A 23,791-nucleotide genomic window follows, 5' to 3' on the forward strand; every position below is an offset into this window, starting at 1 on the left:
AAAGCTTACTAAGGCACCTGTTCTAGCTCTTCCTGACTTTTCTAAAACTTTTGAGCTAGAATGTGATGCCTCTGGAGTGGGAGTTGGAGCTGTATTGTTACAAGGTGGGCACCCTATTGCTTATTTTAGTGAAAAACTTCATAGTGCCACCCTCAACTACCCCACCTATGATAAAGAGCTTTATGCCTTAATAAGAGCCCTCCAAACTTGGGAACATTACCTTGTTTCCAAGGAATTTGTCATTCATAGTGATCATCAATCACTTAAGTACATTAGAGGGCAAAGCAAGTTAAACAAGAGGCATGCAAAATGGGTAGAGTACCTAGAGCAATTTCCATATGTTATCAAATACAAAAAGGGAAAAACAAATGTGGTAGCTGATGCCCTCTCTAGGAGACACACATTGTTTTGCTCCCTAGGAGCTCAAATTTTAGGATTTGATAATATTAGGGACTTGTATGCTTTAGATGAACATTTCTCTCCCATTTATGAGAGTTGTGGGAAAAAGGCCCAAGATGGATTCTATTTGGCTGAGGGGTATTTGTTCAAAGAGGGAAAGCTTTGCATACCCCAAGGATCCATTAGGAAATTACTTGTGAAAGAGAGCCATGTGGGTGGGTTCATGGGCCACTTTGGAATAGACAAGACCCTTGTCTTACTCAAAGAAAAGTTTTATTGGCCCCATATGAAGAAAGATGTCCATAAGCATTGCACTAGGTGTGTGGCTTGTTTACAAGCCAAGTCTAGGGTGATACCTCATGGGCTATACACACCCTTACCCATCCCATCTGCACCTTGGGTAGACATTAGTATGGACTTTGTCCTTGGGCTTCCTAGAACCCAAAGAGGTGTAGACTCTATCTTTGTGGTGGTGGATAGGTTTAGCAAGATGGCACACTTTATACCATGCTACAAGGTGGATGATGCTTCCCACATCTCAAAACTCTTTTTCAAGGAAGTTGTGAGACTCCATGGTTTGCCTAGGACCATTGTGTCAGATAGAGATGCTAAGTTCCTTAGCCACTTCTGGAAAACCTTATGGGCTAAGCTAGGAACTAAACTTCTTTTCTCTACCACTTGTCATCCACAAACTGATGGGCAAACAGAGGTAGTGAATAGGTCTTTATCCACCCTTTTAAGGGCTCTTCTGAAAGGCAACCATAAGTCTTGGGATGAGTATCTTCCTCATGTAGAATTTTCCTACAACAGGGGGTTTCATAGAACCACCAAGCAGTCCCCTTTTGAAGTTGTCTATGGGTTCAATCCCCTAACACCGTTAGACCTCATTCCCCTCCCACTGGACACTTCTTTTATACATAAAGAAGGGGAATCTAGGTCAGAATTTGTAAAGAAGTTGCATGAGAGGGTTAAGAACCAAATAGAGAACCAAACAAAGGTGTATTCAACTAAAGGCAATAGAGGAAGAAAAGAGCTAGTTCTTAATGAGGGTGATTGGGTTTGGCTCCATCTTAGGAAGGATAGATTCCCTACTAAAAGGAAATCCAAGCTTAGCCCTAGAGGGGATGGACCTTTTCAGGTTTTGGAGAGGATCAATAACAATGCCTATAGGTTGGACCTCCCAGAAGAATATAGAGTCAGCACCACTTTTAACATTTCTGATTTAACTCCTTTTGCAGGTGGAGCTGATATTGAGGAGGAGGAACTAACAGATTTGAGGTCAAATCCTCTTCAAGGGGAAGGGGACATGATGCAAGCTCCATTGGAGCTTGTAGGCCTAGGATCTTCTTCATCAATGGATTCCTTTGCTTCTTGGAAGATGAATGGAAGCGGAATGGAGAAAGGAAGAGAGAGAGGAGACGCCACTTCAAGGAGAAGATGAGTCTAGAAGAAGCTCACCACCATAGGAGGCCATGGATAAGAGCTTGGAGGAAGAAGGAGATGAATGAGGGGAGAGGGAGAGAAGAGCACGAAATTTTGTGCTCTAAATGAGCTTTGAAATCTGAAGTTTAATATTCAAATGATCAAAGTTGAAAAAAATGCACACACATGACCTCTATTTATAGCCTAAGTGTCACACAAAATTGGAGGGAAATTCAAATTTCACTTGAATTTGAAATTGAATTTGTGGAGCCAAACTTTGGAGCCAAAATTTCACTAATTATGATTAGTGAATTTTAGTTATGGTTCAGCCCACTAATCCAAGATCAATTCCAAGATTCTCCACTAAGTGTGCTTAGGTGTCATGAGGCATGAAAAGCATGAAGGACATGCACAAAGTGTGACTATATGATGTGGCAATGGGGTGTAGTAAGCAAATGCTCACCTCCCCCTCTAAAATTTAATTGGATTGGACTTCTACCAATTCAATTAAATTTATTTCCAACCACACACATCAAATATCCACTTAGTGCATGTGAAATTACAAAACTACCCCTAATACAAAAACTAGTCTAGGTGCCCAAAAATACAAGGGCTGAAAAATCCTATATTTCTAGGGTACCCTACCTACAATATGGAGCCCTAAATACAAGGACCAAATATAATGACATCCTAGTCTAATATGTACAAAGATAATTGGACCCAACCTTGGCCCATGGGCTCAGAAATCTACCCTAAGGTTCATGAGAACCCTAGGGCCTTCTTCAGCAGCTCTAGCCCAATCTTCTTGGAGCCTCTTGCTCATGGTTCTAGTGATTGGTCCCTTCCTAGGGAGGATTGCATCAGAACCCCTTGTCATATAACTACTACAATATATATTGCATCCCCTTCAAAGATAGTGCTAGATTATATCCTATCGTTCTCATTCATCTAAGATTCTTTATATAATTATTTTACACTTCCCCTCTGTTTTGTTTAGCAGGTTTCCAAGGCTGCAAAGAAATCCAGGACCATTTGTCCGATTTGCCTAAAGGTGGTAACAAAGTCCAAGTATTTGATTTGTTTCAAAAAAATTAATTTGTTCTTGTCACACATTAATGTGTTTTAGTTTAGTTTAATTTCTTTTCTTATATTTCTTAAAACAAATCATTTGCATAATCTTGTCACCCGTCCCATCCCCTCTGCACTAAAACTGTCCAAATAATGTGCATAATCTGTCTCTATTCTATTATTAAATAGTCCCTAGTCCTCCAGTTTTACCCAACAATCATTTTACCCAACTACGTCATACACATGTTGGCACAATATCCTACATAATTATTAAATAGTTGTATACTTAAAGTTAGCATATATAATTCTGCTCACTCCTTTCATAGTCCACTCTACAACATTATAGCATCACTTCATGTAGTCTTCATACTGAGTTGACATTTTTGTATACACAAAATATTTCCTCTTTTCTTCCAATATCCATCCTGCAATCTTTTTAAACATTCCAATGGATTCATGGAACATTCAATAATAAAGGAAAAATTCTTCATCTACATATAATTAACTCACATATTCAAATTTAGGAATAGGAACTTCCTGTTTAAAAACAGAATTGTTCCTATATAAACAAATAGACCAAACAGATGCAAACCAAACAATCCACCAAGCCATGTTAGATTTCTTTCCCAATAATACCCAATTATGTTGTAGAAAAATTTCTCTCGTCTCCATTGACATCACACTTTGGACCCCAAGCCAATCATAGCAGTAGTTCAAAATGTCGTTTTAAATTAATCCTGGAAGACAATATGATATGTGTAGTTGTTTCTTTCTCCAAATTAAATGATAGAATGAGCATTTGAAATTTATATTGTTTTGGGAAATAAGCATTGTTTTCACTTGATTATGTTGTAGAAAAAGTTCTCTAGTCTCCATTGACATCACACTTTGGACCCCAAGCCAATCATAGTTGTAGTTCAAAATGTCCTCTTAAACCCTGGAAGACAACATGATATGTGTAGTTGTTTCTTTCTCCAAATTAAATGATAGAATGAGCATTTGAAATTTATATTGTTTTGGGTAATAAGCATTGTTTTCACTCAATTATGTAGTAGAAAAAGTTCTTTAGTCTCCATTGACATCACACTTTGGACCCCAAGCCAATCTTAGCAGTAATTCAAAATGTCTTTTTAAATCCTGGAAGACAACATGATATATGTAGTTGTTTGTTTCTCCAAATTAAATGATAGAATGAGCATTTGAAATTTATATTGTTTTGGGTAATAAGCATTGTTTTCACTCAATTATATTGTAGAAAAATTTCTTTAGTCTCCACTAACATCACACTTTGGACCCCAAGCCAATCTTAGCAGTAATTCAAAATGTCCTTTTAAATCCTGGAAGACAACATGATATGTGTAGTTGTTTCTTTCTCCAAATTAAATGATAGAATGAGCATTTGAAATTTATATTGTTTTGGGTAATAATCATTGCTTTCACTTGGTTTTTATTTAATTTTAGACTTTTATTTTCCTAATGAATCTTTTATCATGAATAGTACTCCAAAACAGATCGAAAGCAATTTATATTTCATTTTAAAATTTTAATTTCAATTCTTGATCACATAGACCTTAATAATTTCTGTATTTAATGTATATTCTCATATAGTTATATATCAGCACAATTAATTTCTATTTTGATTTTTGTCAATGTAATTTCAACCAAATATATTTTACATATTCTTTTTGCATTACAGCCCATTAAGAATAAAAAGAAAGGTAGTAAATCCAGAAAGGAACACATAAACTTACCTGTTTGGGCTACAGAATGGCGTCTCATCCCTAAAACTCGAGAAAATGGAAAGATTGATAGGATAAAAGTTTTTTTTCTACATTCTTTCATCTACTTTGTAGTTTCTTACATTTTTATGTTTTTCTTTACTCTGACACACTTTTAGTGGTGCTTTAGTTATACAAGCAATTTTTCATATGTTTTAACATTTGTATTTTTCACATGCAAAGTCAACACACAGACACACATTATATATCAGAACACTACTAAAAAAAGTGCTTTTTATGACTGCTGATCTACATCGGTTATTGTAGACCTCATGTAAAAGCTGGGGCGGTGGCATTTTTGTAATTATTGGAAAAAAATTTACATTTTACGACATGGGGGTAAAGACACTTGGTTTGAGTGCTCCTTTAAGCCTATGTTGATCCCATATGGTTGGAGCATTCTCACAAAACGAAGTGACCCTGACTGGTCACCTTATGATTTTACTTAGTGAGAGTGACTTGACTTACCCATTGTGTGGTGTCACTTGTTATGTACTCCTAAGCACCCCAGGGTGGTTTTTCACTGACATAGTATCACATTACATATAGGCTTGAGTCTTAGTGTATATGTTGCATAACGCTTGTGCTTTTATTGATATTGATTGATTTAGTGATATTGTGTTTTGATCTTTGAGTATGTTAATGATGTGAAAATGAATGAGACGTGTTGTGGTTTGATGTGATGTTACGCGACAAAGTGGTGGAATTACGTGAGCTATGTTTAAGTAAGTTGTATCTCATTTACATGATATATATATCTAGTTGTCTTGTTTCTCTCTATTAGTTAGGAATGTTATAGCTCACTCCCCGTGTGCTATTTGTGTTTGGATCTTGTGATGATTTTGAACTTTGTGTTCGTGGGAGCAGATGGTTAAGTGAATGGTTATGGAGAACCTCATGCTAGAGGACGCGAGAACACAATGCTCTGATAGGATGTGACATTAGGATATATGTTTCTATATTAATTGCATGAAGTCTTAGACAGCCTTGTTTGAGCCGAGATGATTTTATTATTTATTTGGACAAGTTTTATTATGATGCAAAAAAAGTGAATGTGAGCCTTTTGTCCTTTTGAAAGGATTTTATTTAAATGTGTTTCAATAACTTTTAATTAATTATAATTTATTTTCCTTTTATTATTAGTACATATATGTATGAGGTAGAGGGTGTCACACAAGGAAAATCTGTCTATGGACTTGGAGGACCCCGCTATGAAGCCAAAGATCATGGAGGAGGATTCCTCATATGATTCATCTGAGGAGTCCTACTAGGAGGTCTTTCTCCATCTGACTTTGACTGATTCTTTTTGTGGATACGACTGACTTTGGGGCTTGGGTATAGATGATTGTTCTGAGTTTTTAGGTTTTTCCCTTACATGTATTTTGGGGATGGGTAGACCTAGGCTCAGACCTTTTGTAATTATCAATCATTACTATTTACATTATTATTTTGGGTAGTATTTGTTGCTCCCTGGTTCATTTGAGACGTATTTATTTAGTTAACTCTTCTGACATATGATACTTAATTATTATATTTGGTGACCATGGAGGTTCACTTATTTATTTTCTTATATTCCTTCTTTAAGCATGTATGATTTATTTCATTCATGTTTTACTCGTTGACTCAAGTTTTAACGCGTCAAACGGCCGTTACATTTTATCTCGCACTATTTAAAAATCAAATTATGTTCTTTGAAATTGTTTTAGAACACTTTTTTTCAACAAAAATTTTATATTAAGTAAATGATATTTTTCTGCATCAGAAGATGTCCTACTATAAAACAATGATATATGATGGTAAAGGTTTTATATTAAGTAAATGTAAAGGTTTTATATTAAGTAAATGATATTTGTCTGTACATGTATTCTGGTTATGTTTGTGTTTCATACAACTTCATATTTTTCTACATTTGCAATGTTTTTGTCATTGTAGTATTATAACAATTGTTATATCAATTTTGGATTTCAACAAAGTTTTCAAGTATGCTTCAGTTGGATTCAATGCATTTTCCTTCTTTTCAATTTACCAACAATAATAAACTGTAGTTTGGTTTTAAGTATGATGCTCTAAATATGACATTCTAATATCATATGTAACTTAAATTATATTAGAAAAGTAGGAACTAATTGAGGCTCCCATACTGATTTCACTCTATTTGGCTCCTCTATGTATTTGTGCAACAACCTACTTTATGGATTCGGTGACTACAGTTGAACAAGGTAGTAGTGGTTAAAGCCATGTAACACTCAGTTGTTTAATCCAATGGTTGTGCTTTTGCTTAGCATCTAAAAGCAGTGTCATTGTACCTCACAAAAATTACAAATATGGTTATGCATGACCAAAAGACCAATTACTATTAAAATTAGATGGTGTAGTATTTTATTTTATTTTTTGCTTATCTATTTACTATTTAAATGGATTATGTAGTCTTTTACTATTCAAATTGGATTATTGAACAATTAATTACAATTATTAAAGTACAACCTCTTCTTTAACACCAGTATAAAAGAAACATGTTTGAAACGATTAGTGGGGTAGACGGGGGTTCTGTTAACATCAAATCGGGCTTCATAAATATAATTGGTTACTATTGAACTTCATCTATTTGGTGCAATGTTTTATTTTTTTAGTTTAGAACTTCCTCCAAATGTTGTTTTTTCATAAACATAGAAGGACCTAGTTGTGTCTGAACGATCATTCTTGGAATCATCTTGATCAAATTTGTATATTACTCTGGCTATATCGTGCTTTGTACTACTTGAGAAGATTAAATCTATATTTATGACTTTTGTGGATTAGAACTTCATAAGTGTTTTGAACTATTCAAGTAATGAAAATCAATTGCTTTTGTAATTGAAATCTTGCAAACGAAATACAACAAGTTAACAACACACTAAGCACCATCTATGCGCTTTTGTAGCACTATTTGACATAGACTACCTATGGCACATTAAATCAAAATATAACTGAGTTAGTAACTCCAAAGTTACATTCACAAACACTAGCTCTTGTTTATTTACTTTTTTAGTTAGCACCAATTTGTTTCAACCTTCCACTTAAAAATGCAATTTTCATCTCCAGTTCAAAATGATAGTAACTACTTTTTTGGATTTCTTCTTCAAAAGAAGCCACATTTAGGTTGTATTCTTCTTCCATCTTCTTTAGCACCATATTATGATTTTTAGTGGTTTGTTTCATTTCTTCTTCAAAAGAAGCCACCTTCAACTTGTATTCTTCTTTGACCTTTTTTAGCTTGTGATAGTTGAAGTCACAGATTGTCATTCCAATTACTGAAAGCATTCATTCAAGGAGTAAAAAACCACATGTTCTCATGCATTAGTAACGTTTCTGAAGAACTTTTCCAACACCACAATAGGACCATATTCACCACAAAATAGTGTTTTCCCTTGAAATAGTAACATGTTGGATCGAGTGGCCTCATAATAATTAAGAAGGGGGAGTTGAATTAATTATTCCTAAACCTTTACTAATTAAAAATTTACTCTTCTAAGGCTTTTACTATGTTGTTAAGTAAATGAAGAATAGAATAGAAACTTAACCAAAAGTAAAAGCGGAAATTAAAATGCATAGCGGAAATTAAAAGAGTAGGGAAGAAGGAGACAAGCACATAAGAGTTTTTATACTGGTTCGGCAACAACCCGTGCCTACATTCAATCCCCAAGCGACCTGCGGTCCTTGAGATTTCTTTTCAACCTTGTAAAAATCCTTTTACAAGCAAAGATCCACAAGGGATATACCCTCCCTTGTTCTCTTTGAACAACCTAGTGGATGTACCCTCCACTAGAACTGATCCACAAGAGATGTATCCTCTCTTGTTCTCAGTCAAACCCAAGTAGATGTACCCTCTACTTGTACCACAAAGGATGTACCCTCCAATGTGTTAAGACAAAGATCTCAGGCGGTTAAACCTTTGAAACTTTGTGAATGGGGATACAAAAGAATCCTCGGGTGGTTAGTCCTTTGAAATCTTTTGTATATGGGAAAGGGAAGAATCAAAAGAATTCTCAAACTGTGTCGTTTTGAATTCTTTGACAAGGGAGAAGGGAGACACAAAAGAATTCAGGCGGTTAGTCCTTTTTTCTTTTGGAAAAGGGAGAAGAGAGACACAAAAAGAATTCAGGCGGTTAGTCCTTGGCGAATTCTTTTTGGCAAAGGGAGAAGAGAATGAAAAAGATGAATAGCACAAGTTTTCAAGGTTTGGAAAATCAGAAAACTTTGGAAAGCTTTTGGCAAAAGGAAGAAGAAGAATAAGTTCAAAGAGATTCAAAGGTTGTAAAGGATTGTATTGTAAAGGTTGTTCAAGATAATTGAAATGCAAAACAAAGCCTTGCTTTTATAGACCCTTCATGTCTGGTCAAGAGAACCATTAGAAGAGTTATGACTTTTAGAAAACCTTAAAACCAATTTGAAAAAGTCAAAAACTATTTGAAGAGTTACATCTTTTGATTTGTTCAGAAACTATCACTGGTAATCGATTACCAAATCAGTGTAATCGATTACACAAAACTTCTTTGTGAAAGAATGTGACTCTTCACATTTGAATTTGAATTTCAACGTTCAAGCACACTGGTAATCGATTACCAAAACATTGTAATTGATTACAGCTTTTTGAAATTAATTGGAACGTTGTAAATTCAGTTGAAAACTTTTTCAAAAACATTTTGCTACTGGTAATCGATTACAACAATATGGTAATCGATTACTAGAGAGTAAAAACTCTTTGGTAAACAAGTTTTGAGAAAAATCCATGTGCTACTCAGTTTTTTGAAAAAAAAAATTCATACTTATCTTGATTAATTCTTCTCTTGATTCTTGAATCTTGGAAGCTTGAATCTTGATTCTTGAAATCAAATTTTCTCTTGAACCTTGAAGTGTTCTTGATTCAATCTTGAACATCTTGAACTCATTCTTTGATTCTTGAGATCATCATCTTTGTTATCATGAATTGTTATTGATCTTTGAACTTTTTGTCATCACCTTTGTTATCATCAAAACTTCTTTGAATGAATCTTGATTCATCATGAAGCTTACTTCTACATAACATTGACCGACTTATAAGTAGTGTTTTTCCCTTGTCGAGGTTATCAATATGTACTATTAAGTTATCAACAAATAAACCCTCTGTATGGACTTTAAAAAGGCTACTATATCAATCTTTTAGATTTTGATTAAGAAAACTATGCTACATCGTCAATTAGTATTTCTTCACACATTGTTGCCTAGTTGGTTCCATTTAATAAGTTAGTATGTTTTAATAATAACCATATGCATGCCCTGCTTTTTGATACATATTAAACGTGTTAGATAGCATCCTTTAATAATAAGTTAGTATCCTTTAATAATGACCATATGGTTATGCATGTCCTAGTTTTGGAAGGAGGAAATTATTCAGACCAAATAGAAAGAAAAATAAATTTTTATACGATTGTTAATATCTATTTAAGGGTAAGGTGGTATTGAAGCAAAAGAAATTATTTACTATGTATCATCATTCATATTTTGGTTGAGTTTGAAACAAATATTAAATGCGTCATCTTATAAGAAACTAAAAAACATACAGTAGAAAACATATCATTGTGATTCAATCATTGTTACATTGTTCCAGCATTGACATTTACTTAGCTATGAAACAAGCACTTGCAGGAAATAAAATACATTGGTCTAACGCAAAAAATAAATTGGGTCCTAAAATCTAATTGTGAAAGAACATATGTGCCTCATTAACATTGAAAAAATAAGCAACTTAAGGGCAATAAAAATTAGACGTTACCTTCAATTTGAACTTTTTGATAACATAATCAGGTCATATTATAGAACAAAATATTATAGCGTAATAAATAACACAACTATCCTATAACAACAATCACAACTTAAATAAGAAATAACGCACAACACCAGATCTAAGGAACTTTATTCACATATTAAGTTATGTGAAGACCTTAATCACCCTTAAAATGCATTCATGACTAGGCAAAAGATTAAGGTTATCCCAATCTGAGGAAGTTATACTTCCATATACGTCATACCACTACACACGTGTGCCATAATTTTCTTCTTTATCATCCATTAACTCTTGCATGAGTAGTGCATTTGGATCTTTTTCATCTTCAGCTGCAGTAGAAGCATTCCTTGGTAGTGACTAGTCTTGTGGATCAACATGCTTAAGTGGTGGTTGTTGGTGCTGTTCAAGATAGGCGTAAATCTCAACACATGTTATGTTATGATTTTTTTCAACCACATCAAACATGTTATGAACATCCTTATCTTCAGCGAGTTTGTATTTTGTATATTGAATACAGGCTCCGACAACAAAGATTGGACACCTCCATTGAAACTCATAAACCTATTGTCCACCTTCCAGACAAATCTTCCTTCAAACAATCTACTTGAGCTCTTGCAGGATTGTGTTGTTGTTAATGGGTAAGCCCTTCGTTTGAGCACTTATGAATGTGAGGTCGTGCTCAACTGTTGTTACTATATTCCTATTGAAATAAACTAACATAAACTTGGTACTGGAACCCATGAATACAAAGGATGAAGGGTGCCAAAAGAAGACAACCAATAGAGGGTGTGAGAGATGGATTAAACCACGACATTCTTTATATAGACTTATAGTGTGTGTGTGCTTCATTCATCATTAATATGATTTTAATAAATTGTTTTACGTTTGGAAATTGTTTTGTCATTTTTATAAGAGAAATTATTAAGCCTCACAATTTATAAAATAATTATTACCAGCAAAAGCCAATTTTAAGCGTGTAACTAGTTATATATGAAATAATTAACTGATTAAACAACACTTAATTACTTGGTCTCTTCTTAAAGCACACATACTTTGGTCATATATATGGATCAAAAGCTAACACTACTACAAAAGCTGCTTTCTACATCACGAGAACTACATCGGTTCTGGAAAACCGCTTTAATAGAAGACGCGGTGGCAATTTTGTAAATAGGTGAAAAAAAAATTAGTTTTAACGTCATAGATTCTAAGGCGGTTGTAAACAACCGCCTTAGAATATTGAAAAAAATTAAGTCAACAGCGGTTTTCACCTACGACCGTCGTAGATATGGTTATATAAAAGCTGATTGGGTCCTCAGGCATTTACTATGTTTTGTTGAACCCTCGCGCCTCCTGAACCTCTTCCCCTAAACCTTTTTCTCTGAACCCTCGCACCTCCTGCACTGTCAAACGCACCCTGAACCTCTTTCCCTAAAGCTCGCGCACCCTGAACTCTCTTTCCCTAAAGCTCGCGCACGCTGAACCTCGAGGTCGCAAACATTTTGTCTGTCAAAGTCAGGCACTACCGCAAACCCTAACTGAGGTCGTCAAACAGGTAATGTTGACAACCCTAACTCTACATCAGAGGTTGGCCACATGTTTCTCTATATGCTTCGATTTTTCTGCTTTCTTTGTTCATGAAGCATTTCACTGTGTTGTGTTTAATGGGTTGGAGTTTAATTTTGAAGGTTATAGATGAATTAGCATGGTAGCACTTTCTCTTCTCTCTCTCTGTTTTTTTTTTTTTTGAATTTTTTGTTGTTCTTGGTTGACTGAGTCAATTATCCCTGGTCATGGTGACTGGTTTGCAAATTGTAATTGGTTTGAGGAATCTCAAGTGATTGTTCTGATTATGTACGCAATTGTTCAGAATTAAACTCTACCGTGGGAAACTTAGGGAGGGGAGTTGAACAATTTAATGAGGTTGATCTTATGAGTGTTATGTGTTGCAGAGATAGATAAACTGTTGTATTGATAGTGCCTTATTATGTGGATACAATTGTGTGATATGACACTAAGAACCATGGCTTGAAGGATAGGATGCTATCTTGGGATTGTGGGGTTGTCATTTGTTCTTTAATATGTGATGCATTGAATTTTGTTTTGATGAAGTTGCTACAGTTTTGTCTGAAATTGTGGTTGTTGACTCGTGAGTTTTGTTTGCTGTCTTATTACATGTCTCTTTCTTTCCCTGATAGTGCTTGATTATTCATATGCACATTGTTTCCTGTGTGTTGTGATTGATTTACACCATTGGCACTTCTTATAATGTTGCATTTATGTCTAAATTTCATGCACTGAATCCCCCTGCATGAGCAAGAAATGGGTTCTAATAAGATTTTTCAGTTTTTTTTTTATGAATAAAAATAATAGTCACTGTCAAACTTATGGATGTTCTTACTTGTATCTTGATGTTTTCTCTTGTTACAGTTGATATACCACCCTGGTTTTCTGCAGTTTCCATATCATTGAACTCAGATGTAGACCTTGTAAGTAATATCTATATTTCTCTCTAGATAGGAGCACTTTAGAATACTAGCATCTCTATTGATGTCTTTTGACTGGGAAAATGGTTTGTTCATTTGGATTAAATTTATTCCATTTGCCTCTATTTTGATATTGTTTTTGTTTTATAATGCCTCATAGTGCACAAGGCAATAATGCAGTTCTCTGATAAAAATCCTATATTGGAAATTAATAGAATGCGGGGGAGGAATTGAAGGGTGGTGGGTGTTTGGGTGAGCTGAGGGATAAGTCTCTCTCAGTCTCAAGGTTATTTGGGGTTTTCCTATTTTCAGTCATTTCTCTTTTCACCATGGTAAGGAGCTTAACTCCATTCCATCAAGGTTCTTTTCAGATTTCACTCTGGTTTCTATACTTCATTTCGAAAAAATATATCAATACACTTTTCAGTTTCCTATTCTATTGTTCAATCTTAACAGCTAGTCAGCTACATCCTTGATTTACTGTAACAATCTTTATCTACTTGTGTGTGTGTGTGATTAATATTTTATCAATTTCTATAATGCAAAATGTGGATTTAAAGGAAACTATGGATGGACAAAATAGTTAATAAATAAAAAAAATTAGGTAAATCAATAGTATTTAGAATTTCTAATCTTAGTGTTCTAAAGCGTTAATGTTGTATTTACTACTCTCCACTTGACTGTCATTAGTTTTGAGAAGAGTTGTTGATGTTGAGATTGAGATTGTGAAAGATTGTTGTAGATTATGTTCTGATTATATTTGTTAGTTATTATGGCTATAAAGATTTATATTTTAGGAAGGATTACTGTATCATAGGAAATCTGATTGATTTCTACTAGATTTAGGATAATCCTTTCCTCTTTCTCTTGTTCCTTATTTATACATGTATCATTGTTTTGCATCAAGTCAATAACAATCACAGAATATTCAATTTACCTCTCTATTTTTCTCTAATTTCAAGTAGATCTAACGTAAAAAATCATAAGTTTATCTTTTACATTTGAAAAGTTAAATTGATATTGCGATTTCTCATGTGTATCATCTGAAAATACTCTTGGATGAAGTATCAATTGATGGTATTTCATTCTCCCTATCCCCTATCGCATTTGTGAATCTTCTGGTTTGTTAGTTAGCATTTCTGAGATAATGATGCTTACTTATTCTATTCAGTCAATATTTTATAAGTTACAAATCAATTTATATACAGTGTGTAGTTATCTTTCTTTCAGTCATAAGTAGAACAGTTGATAGGCACCATGTGTTGGGAATGGGTTGTTGACCTCACAATTATCCTAAGGAAAAGGAAAAACATTGACAAAAAATGAAGCCATCTAATAGAACTTCATTTCGGTAGTTGTAACTTGTAACAGTAGCCAGATGGTGAACTTTTCAATCTTGTTTTTAAATTAAATATTTTGCTTTTCATTTATTTTCTCCACTTGTACTTACTTTCTTTCTTAAGATCAAAGTAGTGATTCCTCATTTGCTTGATACCTCTTTTTGATTCAATGTCATTCCACTTCTTTAAATGTGTATAGAAACCAAAGTTTCCTAAAACTAGATTAAAGTTTAGTGGTTATGTGCAAATAAATACACAAGGAGAGGAGCTATTCTCCACTGTACAATTAGTTCAATATATATTATGATATTTAATTATGACATTAAGATGAGTCTTCAATTTTGCATAGTAACTTTAGTTTGTATAAGATGACATAAAATCATATTATATATATATATATATATATATATATATATATATATATATATATATATATATATATATATATATATATTCCATGACTATATTGATCACTTTTAGCTTCACTAAGTCATGAATGATGATAATGGTGGTCCAGAATTGAGTTGGCTTCTGATCAGCTTTGACTCAGATGCTCGTTCCTCACGTTTGTACATTGCAAAAAAATTGCCTTCAAGTCAGAGAGATAGGCATGAGGTTGAATTCGGTGTTCCTATTTTGCTACACAACTCGTATTTAGAAAAGAAATGCTAGTGTAATTCATTAAATTTTATGAGCCCCATTAAATAACTTATGCCTCTTTCTTAGTAGGAATTAGGGAAAAAAATCAATTACTAATGAGAATTTAATAAAACTCGCCAAATTTATTTGACAATAAAAATATACTACCCAAGTAATACATTGTAATGCTTAATTTAATTGCTACATATATAACTCAATTATATAGAAGACAAATGTTATAGCTTATAAGTTAAGTACATACATTGTTTTTAACATTTACTTTTTGTAATTGAGAAAAGTTTGTTAGCCACATTAAGCAGGCCTGTTTTTTATATAGTAAAATAATATAAACTTTTTCCATAATAAACATTGTATTAGTAACATTATATGTTAAGAAATATGCATTGTAGTAGGAATTGGCAAAATGACTTGCACCCTACTACCATATTTAAGGACCTTTGTTCTAGTACCATTCAAAACTTATGTTCTTCATTTAGGCTGCCATCCCCCCATTCTGCATGAATTGGCAGTTTTGCTTTGGTTTCTTTGAATGACACATTTGAACATTGAATGCAATGGTAACCAATACATTTTTGTCAATTTCTTCGAAAACATTCAGTTCATGTCCCTTCCTTAATCCATCCATGGCTGTCTTAATAGCTACTTCATCATCTACTTTAGGAAACTAACCTGCTAAACATAAACTACCAGCTGCAGTGGCTATATAGTTGAAGTACGCTATAGCCGATACATATACATATATGAAATTTTGTGTTACAAATCATACCATTGACTGAGAATAGAGGTGACACATGCCTGTAAACATGTTGTATACTAAACCCCACCACAATCAGCACTTCCTAATGTGGAATTACTATTAGACATAGCAAACAAAAACACAATTACTTTTATACACAATTGCTTCCTTAATGTGTTAATTTGAAAAGGCATATGCAGATGTTTTTGTGTCATATATTGAATTAGCTTACAGCCATATGTTGTATGTGTGTTTAAAATTTTCTGATTATTTAATAAATATGATGTACATTTCGGTGTGTGACAAATTTTGTTGTTTTGGTCCCTTAAAATGATCATTATAAAGTTCCGTATGAAAGTTTCATCTTGCTAACAATTTTATCCTTTGTACTTGTGAACTTCTAATAACTTCATCATTTAAGTTTGAAAGGTGTAATTCTAAAGTTATGGTTGCTTTGGTTAGTACATATCAGGGGTTTACCTTATAAATTAATTTTTTTACAAACTGTTGAGATCTCTTCTCTTAACTTACTGATCCGTAAGAAGCAATTGTTAATTGTCAGATAGAAGGAGCAGCAACTACAAACGGCAGAGGACCAAGTATATCGGACACCTACACTAAACAACAACCAGGTTAACACTCTGACTAAACAAAATAATTGGTTTGCATCACTATTTTGTCATATAATATCTTTGCTTTTAGAACATGTTTCAAAGCAAATTTAAGACTTTTTTTTCTTTTATTGCATGGCATATGCTACTTCTGAAAAATGTAGATATGTTAAAGTTTTTAATTCAGTTTGCATCTTGACATGTTTCCTGATCACATGTAGCTTTTGATTTTACAATCCTTTGATAACCTTTCTATTTTTTTTTTCATCTTATTTTTTTTATAAGCATTTTGATTTCGTCTTATGATCATACACGACTCTTAGTCCTGTTGCACTTTAATCAGGCATGTTTAATTTGGTATGCTTATGAATGTTGTCCTTATGATAATGTTGCCTTTTAGGCGCAAACTTTCTATAATAATTTAAATCTTTTGAATTAAATATATTTTTCATCCCTGTAAATTTATAATTTTTTTTAAAAATTTGGTTCTTATAAATTTTTATTTATTTTTTTAAGCTTGATATTTCATTCACAAAGAAAATGGTTGAAAGCCTTAGATAATAGGTTCTAACTGGTAAGGGATGTCCTTAATCCAAAATCTTTCTTTACACTCAAAAGAAAAATGAGCCATGAATTCTGTGACTCTATTAGTTGATTTGTGAACAAAAACCAGAGAATTGGAGAATCTAGAATTCACAAAACTACAGCAATCCTTAACTACAATATCCAAATAATTATTCCCAACAACCTTTTCCCTCTACCAAAGCAATCAGATAAGAAAAATTCAGATTTATGAGTTTTCTTTTCACTTTTCTATAGTGTTCAATTTTTCTATTTCTATTTGACGTGAAACCTTATCTCGCACTTATATTTTAACATGTTTGATAATTCAATTCAATTTGGAAGGAGAGAAAGGAAAGGTTAGGAACAGGCTCAGCAGCCCATCTGAACGCGATAGCTTCCGCAATGTGCAGATCATAACAGTTACAAAAAATTCACCATAGTGATCCCAAAAAACAAACCTTAAAATTAGCCTTTATGAAACCACCCCTTAAGAATCTGCTTGCCTTCTCCAGAGGATAATTCTTCTTTTAAAAAATACAATATGCTCCTCGTCAAGGAGTTACTTACAACCTACATTATTTTAAGATCAATCAGATTTGACTTAACCTATTCAGTAAAGAATTCATATTTTATTAATAAAAAATATTTATAGTAAAGTAGGCTAAACTATGGGGTTTTAGAAAAGTTCAAAGGGGTTAATAGACTAGCTTATTTAGAAATAATATAATTTATAATTGAAATATTAATAATAAATATATAATAAGGTTAATTATACTAAGTCTCTGGTAAGTTAATAAATTTTATTGAGTCACTAATTTATTTTTTTTGCGTCCTTAATAAAAAAAATTTGTTTTTAGTTGTTGTTATTTTGTCTTAATTCTTTAAATATATCTATTTTTATAATGTTTTGTTCATTTCTATGAGCTCCTTTGATAAATATTTAATATGGATTAATAAGAAATCATCGTCAAATTTTAGGGACAAAATTGCAAATATTAGAAGGATTAAAACAAAATAAGAAAAATGAAAAATAATTTTTTATTTTATTAGAAACTTAACATATAAAAAATATATTAGGAAAGTAAAATAAATTTATTAATTCATTAGAGAAGGTACTTCAAGTATTACTTTTGGTTCATCCTATATTTTCCAGCAAAGTAAAACAATAATGATATAGAGAAAAGGATCAGAACTAAAATGAAATTACACAATAAACAATTGAGAGAATGTCCACATTTGAAACCTTTGATAAGATTTTATGCATGTGGTTGCACACATGGTTAGCATAAGTTAAGTTTACCTCTTCAATATATATGAATTATGCATGACTATGGCACAATTTAGAAATCTATATTTACACATATTTCTTATAAGTAGGTATATCCTTTCTTAAAAACCTCAAAGTTTGTATCATCCATGAGTCTTTGACCACTTTGATGCTTCATGTTGCCACTGGTACCATAATGAAGTAATTACCATATTTTGGTAATTCCCAGCCTTACATTGGTCCAATTCAGGCAAAAACTTCATATTATATGCCTGTTCTTTCAATCTCATATATGAAGGCATCAATTTTTTGCTTAAACTCTACCTGAATTAGATCCCTGTCTGAGTCTCGCCTATCTTTTACTGCCCTATTTAGTTTATAAATGCCATGTATAGTAGTGAAACATGAAGACAAAGACCACTACTTTATTTACTCATCTGGAAGTGCTAAAACTGCATCCATATTGTCTTTCTTATTGTAGCTATCTCCAATCCATGAGAATGTGCAATAACTGGGTGTAAATCCAGCATCAACCATGCTGAACATTAACTCATTTGCCCTTTCTAGTTCATTCGTCTTGTAGAACCCATGAATTAATGCTTTATATGTAAATGGATCACGTTTTAGACCAGCTTCTAACAGCTTGTTCTTAAATTTCAAAGTTGATTTCAATTCTCCAAACTTGTAGTAAGCATTAGTTAGTGTGTTGCCTGTGATATTCTGAGCTTCAATTTTACTTTCAGTCATATCATTCAAGACTTTGTTTGCATCCCTTATCCTGCCATCTTGGGACAACCTGCACAAAATTGATGGAAATGTAACAACTCCAGGGTACAATTAATCCCTTAGCCTCCATCAGTTTTATTAAATTTTAGTTACTAAATATACAATCAGTTTTTATCCTTGGCTTTTTTAAATTATAACTTTATAATAATTTTCTTTTTTTAAAAAAGAAATTTTATCTTAAGAATATATTTTATTAAATAGTTATTATATAATGGTTTTCATTTCTTGATTTTTTTTGTAAACTATAAAATCAATAGTAATCTTATATTCTGTTACAAATATATAAATATTATATTTTATCAAATTTTAGTATAGACCATAATAAATAAAATATTTTTGCATGTGTAGTAAACAAACTAAGTTTTCATTTCTCCTTGTTTGAGAACAGGGAGAAGGAATACTTAGTGGCTGAAAGATAGTTTTAAAATACACAAAAAGATAGAGAAATGCCTGAACGTGGCAGAGAGATACATGAGAAGCAAAGCAAGCAAACATTCCTGACATGGTGGGGACAAAAGTTGACACAAGTCAATTTGTTTACATGAGCAAAGATGTACCCTACCATGAGTCAACAATAACAAATAGAATAATAAAACAACAAATCAAGCTCTTATTTCTCAACCAAAAATCATAGACAAAAGAGTATAAATTGAGTAAAAGTAGTAAGAAAGATCACGGTATTCACCCAAATAAATCTTATTATTATTACGCAAAATGATCAATCATTTAATTTTGATCCACCATAGATGTAAAACATTTCTACATTAAATGAGCCATATGATACTACCTATTGGGAACGATGATAGAAACATAGACTCCAAGAGAAACACCCTAGTTACAATAACGCATGGATACTCATTCACTAATGACATTAACCAAACTTTAAAATTTCAACATTCAAAGCACAGAGCACAAAACTGCATATGTATCAGCCTTGGTAGAAACTAACCTTGAAAGAGATATTGAACGTCGAGAGTGTTTTGGTTTCGGAGACCAACTGCATAAATTAAGACTTAGTCAATTCTTCGAAGCTACCAAAAATATAAACTGAATCATAGTTCACCAAGGCAACCAAAGTGAACCTTCTGCTCCTGTCACTATAGCTATGACTTCTGCTGCGGCTATGGCTGCGGCTTCGTGAGATATATGGACTGCGGCTGAGGCTTCTAGAATAGCTCCTCCTTGAATCACGACTAGGACTTCTAGAATAACCTCAATCATATTCCCTCACCTGGACCAATCAGAGATGTACATTAACAAAAGCAACTAAAAAAATATTGAAAGCAGAATGTAGCCAAATATAATATCCACCCACCCGTATGAAAGCACGAGAAAAGGCATTGCGGAATTCAGAGTCATCAAGTTTCCTGATCTGTAACAGAATACAAATTTATAACAACTTTCAGGGAAAGTACAAAAACAAGAAAATTGGAGTAAAACAATGAATATCCAACAGTAAGTGCATTTTCAAGTAATGGGAACATATCTATAAGATACTAATATACCATTTCACCAACTAAACTCCCATAGACAGAAGAGAATGCCAATTGAAAAGATTACATTTCTGTAGTCATACAACATATGAAATTAGAAGCAGAATTACATCTCAAAGAAACCAAGGCATTTAGCCAGTCCATAACAACATACAACCCAATGGGATGAGTAAATGTGAATCCTTGTTCTCATTACTCAGATGAGCCAAAATTATAAAATGCCACAAAAATATTATTGTAAGCTTAAAATAAAATAGATGAGACTTTGCAATCAATAATATTTGTGAAAAGCTTCAACTTGTCTCACTCAGCTGAGACTTAATTTTGTATATAAGAAATCAACAAGTACATGTAAAGGCAGGGGAAGACTTTAGCCCTCTGTACAGCAGGGAAAGAGTGCAGTACAAGAAAAGAAAGATACATATATAATAAACACATCTATCTAACAAAAATTATTTTTAAAAAAAATAGCTGAAATGTTGTCATTGTGAATCCGTGTTCACATATGTAAAATCACTTCAAACAAATTAAATAAAGGTTACAGGAACTGTTATTATAGGTAAATCAATTAAAAAAAAACAGACCTTTAAACTCAGATGCCTTCTCTGGAGTCATGTAATCCCAAGTCTTTTCCAATGCTTTCCTAATCTTCAAATTGGTTTCCCCATCCAAATTAGCAGTCTGTCACCCAGACCCAATGTTAATAAACTGCATACACTATTAAAGAATATCAAGAAAACACTCATACCAGATTGAAAATTATAAATAACAAACCTCAATGTAGCAGACACCATCAGCATTGGTGCTAGCCAAGAAAAGCAGATCTGCAGGAAAGAATGCATCCTGCTTAACCTGCAACATAGTATACCTTATAGTATTTATTGCAAGTAAATAGGAACACCCACAATGACATCATAACAAACAACTAAGGAGTACAAACCCATGGGTCTTATATTATACACAATCCCCAAACCAAACTTAACAGTTAAAAATTAAAATCATATATTGACAAAGGAAAATATAACGGTAACAAGAATTGGTGAGTTCCATGCACATCTTTCTAAGGAAAAAGAAAATTCCAAAAATAAAACATGATATTGTCATGTTGATGAATAATAACATAAAAGAAATCATTACTATTTAATATTGTATAATGCAAAGTAGGAAACCTATTATTATCTAGAAATGGATAAGTGACAATAAAAATGAGTTCAACCTATTAACATCACCATGTCAGTAATGACATATTTATGGAATAGAAGGGGCAATAGCATATTTAGAACATATGCAACGAAAGATTGCTGCCCACAATCACAACAAATAAATAACCAACATCCTGTGAAAGTTTAAAACCACAATATCAATTGTAGATATCCTTCCTTTCCTTGTAAGTACTAGTTCAAAACATAGACACATCAAAATTAAACTAGCACATAAACATATACAAAATAATTGGTATAATCAACTATCCCAATCATACTTGCATACAAATTATACTAAAGTTTAGAATTATGCTGTCAAATTAAAGGGAGGTGCAACAAAAGATATTTGTCATAATTTCCTAGACTTGTTGCTTCCAAGTTCCAAAATAAGTCATGCATCTACATCAATATCACCATTTGAAATTACCAGAAAAGTTAATTTTGTGATAAACATTTTAGTACATGTTTGGAATAGCTTATTTTGTGATAAAAAAAAGCTTATTATTAAAATACTGCATAGAGAACATTTGGATATAAACTCTCTTAAACTTAATTTAAACCAAACATGTGCTTTGTCTGAATGATTGGTTCTTATCACTATATAGCCCTTAGGAGTGCCCATCCATACATCAATTGCATCAACTTCCTGATGAACCCAATACTAAAGCCTTCTTATGTAAACCTTGGCTCTTAATAATCCAAGATCATAATAATAGTGCAGAAACTATCTCTACTTTTAAAAGTAAAGTATCCTAACTCTTACTTATAGATTTAAAAGCGATAACACTGAGAAACATGAAGAAAGAAAAGCTTTCCCTATTCTGCTTGTAATGTTATTCTCATTCTCCTTTAATCAAAGGACTGAAAGCACTGGCAGGTTGATATACTAATAGACCAACCTCATCTATACTAATAGACGAACCTCATCTATCAAGGGAAGAAAATCACTAGCAGGTTGACAAAGGAAAGGAAAGGAGAGAAGAGGAAGTACATAATAAGAGCACGAAAATTTACTCTAACCAACTTCCGAATTAATATTGTACCTTGTCTTTGCATCTACCAGTCACTATAGCAGTAGGGAAACACCTACCAAGTTTCCTCATTGTTTTTCTCATCTGATACACACAACAAATTTTTACGTATAGATTTAGTATATAAGACATGAAAGCACGGTCAAATTAAAAAACATCAGTAAGTAATGAAACTAACCGAATCACACATGAAAGCACGGTCAGGGTCGTCGACTATAGGAGACAGCATGCCATCATAGTCTAGAAACATGACAAATTGTTTTCCCTTTGACGCGTCAATAATTTTGTCAAACATGTCTAATGCTGATGGATGGTGAAGCTGTTTCATAATTTTAAAAAAAACAACATGTTAATTAATTTGGTCAAACATGTCTAATGCTCCACGTAGGTTCAATCAATTCAATTTAACTAATTTGTGTGAAAAATTCTCTGCCAAAGCAAAGTACTACTAATGAACTGGATCTGGGGTTGACTGAGTTTGACGACATTAACTTCGCTAGGTCTGGTCTGGCCCCATATGGCAGAAGCCCTCTCCAACCGGCAACCACACCATCATTGATGCCTATGCCTCTCCTCTCCTATCCTATCATTGAGATATTATTAACCAGTTGTGTTTCCTCTTTTGTTTTCTTGTTTAGGCTTCTGTTACTTGCCTGTACATTACAATGCATGTGCTCTGATGTGAAGAAAGGTGCCATAGTATATGAATAATCATATTATAATGAACCAATTTTATTTTTTTACATAGTGTTCTTGTTCTCTTTTTTTGGGTGAAAATGATCTTGTTCTTATCATTTAGTTAAGATATTATTAATTTAATTTTACGATTAAGATGCTAGTATTTGAATTGGTATTACAGTTATGTATAAAGCATACAATTTGGCACACCTTGTGAAGTTTTTACCATCTCATTCAGTTTTACCATTTGTTCCATCCCACTCTTGCCTTAACTATTATCAACAATTGTACTCTCTTTAGCTCCAGCAAATCCATGCCCAAAAATCATTTCAAGTAAAACCCAAAACAGTAGAAATTACCAGTTATAGCGTTCAAAGACAAGGACAATTAAAGGGCTGGGATGGAAAGCAAAACTCTCCCACTCCAAACAGTTGATCTCTTCCACACACTTTTTTAAATCTTGCTGA

At 32.9% G+C, this 23,791-nt stretch overlaps 1 long non-coding RNA gene across 1 annotated transcript; it reads right to left on the reverse strand.

The window, feature by feature from the left end:
- Positions 1 to 21,046: 21,046 nt before the first annotated feature.
- On the reverse strand, positions 21,047 to 21,312 carry LOC114370073. Its single transcript, XR_003657760.1, has 2 exons — positions 21,188 to 21,312; positions 21,047 to 21,094 (listed from the first exon to the last, which is right to left on the reverse strand). It is a non-coding gene; the product is annotated as an uncharacterized LOC114370073 (long non-coding RNA).
- Positions 21,313 to 23,791: the final 2,479 nt, after the last annotated feature.

This window comes from Glycine soja, chromosome 10 (genome assembly GCF_004193775.1).
Source record: "Glycine soja cultivar W05 chromosome 10, ASM419377v2, whole genome shotgun sequence".
NCBI lineage: Eukaryota > Viridiplantae > Streptophyta > Magnoliopsida > Fabales > Fabaceae > Glycine > Glycine soja.